This window comes from Uranotaenia lowii, chromosome 1 (assembly GCF_029784155.1).
Source record: "Uranotaenia lowii strain MFRU-FL chromosome 1, ASM2978415v1, whole genome shotgun sequence".
NCBI lineage: Eukaryota > Metazoa > Arthropoda > Insecta > Diptera > Culicidae > Uranotaenia > Uranotaenia lowii.
In genome coordinates this window covers 80,122,564-80,125,544 of record NC_073691.1, presented here as the reverse complement: position 1 = coordinate 80,125,544, position 2,981 = coordinate 80,122,564, and positions in this window count along the sequence as shown.

Sequence of the window (2,981 nt, the reverse complement as noted above, 5' to 3'; positions counted from 1 at the left end):
CAACCTAGAGAGCAGCGGTTCAATTCTCTTAGGGCATCCGCAGCAATCGCGAGCAAAGTGAAAATGCTCGCGAGTTTAATCACTTCTATACCGCACCGGGGGTTAGTATGAAGGTGAGCAAAATAGGGCCGTTGCCGTCGGGACCGACAAAATCACCAAATTTGCTCACTAGAAAGGGGCGAGAGCAAACATGCACTGAAAAAATTCTACCGTTTTAAGCAGAATTAAACAAACGACGTTGTTTACTCGATTCTGAATCAATACGAAGTGGCCAGCAATATGGCTCGGTATGACGGAAGCGAACCACTTTGACATACATACACGAGCCGAAGGATTCAACAGAGTTGTTAAAAATCGCATCTTGGGCAGAAACTTTTTTTTATTGCACAAAAACTAATTCCATGAAATATTTCCGAAAAGCCCTTCAAGCCCGACGATTGCTTGCTGAAGATTTAATGGAGTAATAATAATCGAGACCAGTGCGCTGTGCAGGATTTTTGTATCCAACCGGCCAATATGGGTGGCATTCCAGTACTGTCCCTACCGATTCGGCTTTCGAAACGAGGTCTCTCAATAAGTTTGCAACTAATGGGACCCAGTTTTTCGGAGCAGCAACTATTTCAGTCAACACGTTGGATAGAAAAAAGTTGATGATTTTTAAGAAAAGTATAATTTTAATAGAAATATAATAAATAAATAAAGTTGAATTTTAGTTGAACTGTTTAGTTTGTTGAATTTTGTTTTTCGGGTCCATGTGTTAGGAAATATAAGTGCCCGGCGTTTTGAAAGCAAAATCGAGCTTAATTCGAAAATACATTCTTATCTGAACTTATTTTATTCAATCAAGTCGTCCTATACAATTCAATAAGTTTTTAATCACAATCCAGCAAACGGGTGACACGGAATTGGAAACACCGTAAGGGAAACTCAACTCTTTGCCGAAAGGATCAAAGTTGAAACGGTCGCCGAAAACAACCACGGTGTCCTATAGATATGATGACGAGGCCAAGCGAAGCAAACATCCTGCTAATTGCTAAGAAGTTCTTGCTGCATCCGTCATCGGACCCGATTGCTGGTCGTCTAAGCTGCTTGGCCTTAAGGCAATTGCTGCTGCTGTACGGCATGTTCAACCAGGATGTAGACTTTGACGTCACGTTACGGATAGCAGCTAACCCGTCGAACAACTGCCAACAACCCCCAGGCCCTATTAGGACCAACATTAATCGAAATTTTAGCAAAAAAACTGACGACTCCGAAAATTTATTCGGACCGTATTAATTTAAGATTAAGATTTTCTTCAAAAGTTTTCTCAGTGCAATGCTAAATTTGAAAATATAATAAAGCATTTCCCGACTTGTCAACCGAACAGCTGATTTCTCATGTTTACAATTTTCGGCACCTGGTGGTAGGGTAAAAAAAACAACAACACTACGCATGTTCAATGGCGGGATAGTAACGAAACTAAATTGGGGGTGCAAATGTTATGCATAACCATGGTAATGCAAAATTCTTAATTTTTTAAACTACCTAATATTAAATAATTGTAGACATGAAATACTTTGAAGATAATGTTGATGTTATGAAATGTTAATTTGAAAAAATAATTTCTTTTGAAGAAATAATTGAACAGTGCAAATCTCTGAAGTTCAAAATGGCGACCGGTTGGTGTTAACATTTTTCAAAACAAAAACAAAAAGCTACCCTACCATCATCTGTCTCAGGAAATGCTCTATTATGCTACCGCCCGGTGCGCGTAAGAGTGTGTATCCTAAAACCGGTCCGCTGAAATGAGCAAAACCGGGCCGCGTATACTCACTTATTGGTGCGTTTGCTCTTAGCGTAAGTATAGCTTTTGTAATCAAAACTATGTAATTAAAATTGAAATCAATGAGATAGACCATGATAGACCGGCAATCAAGCAATCTGTCAGAGCTTTCTGTCAACCGGATTTTTTTTCGGCGCGTAGAAGTTTTTTGACATTCTCTTTAAGGCTGAATAGCATTCTCTACAGCTTCTTAAACGAACTTGAAAGTAGCTTTAAGAACTTAAATTTTGGGCTGATTAGCGTTCTCTTCAGACAGAAACGAGAGCTGATTAAGCTTCTAAGGAACCTTTTTAAGGGAATTCTGGTTGCTTGGGTTTTCTGTTGTCCCGAAGTTCCTATTAGGAATTTCGAATAATAAAAAGAAATAATTTACATATTAAATTAATTTTTATTCACAAAATTAACACTAACACGGGTTCACTATAATTGAATCATCCGGTCGTAATTTTGGCCTGAGGGCATTCTTCTTGGGCCGCCTAATAGACTTCCGGAAGCAACTCTGGTTGTTAGCTTTAGTGGTCATCCAACTGGTGGTTGATTACCGCTGAAGATCGGGCCGAAGATGATCAGACCGCTGGATTTGGGGCGGAATCAGCCGTGGTCCTGTAACGCAAGAGTTTATATAAAATCTTAAACATTCACTTTTTGATTAATTGATTAACACACACTTACCGTTCTTCATCCTGAATCCTCCTAAATAGCTATCTCTAATTCACTAGTTTTGATTTTCAACACAACAGGACAAACTTTATTCGAAATTCGGTTTTTACTCAATCCAAAATATCTTCTAAGTTTAAAATTTCAATTTAAAGAAATTATTCCTTTCTGTTGAAAACAACTTTCTTTGGTTGAAAGAAAATTTATTTTGTTTTAAACGAAATGTGCAATTGAACAAATTTCTTTTGAATCAAAGAATTTGTTTAAAATCTAAGTCCAAAATTATTCAGATCAAAAACTTAATTCTTTCTTTCAAAAATTATTCATTTGAATCAAAACGATAATTCATTGATTCAAAGAAAACAGGAGTTTGATTCAAAAAACTGAATGTTTTGAATCAAAGTCAGTTTTGTTTTGTATCAAAATCCAAGTTTTCTCTGCGTGTATGAACCGCAACTCTCGGTATAGTTTTCAAGTTTTTGTTCTTATTTATTATACC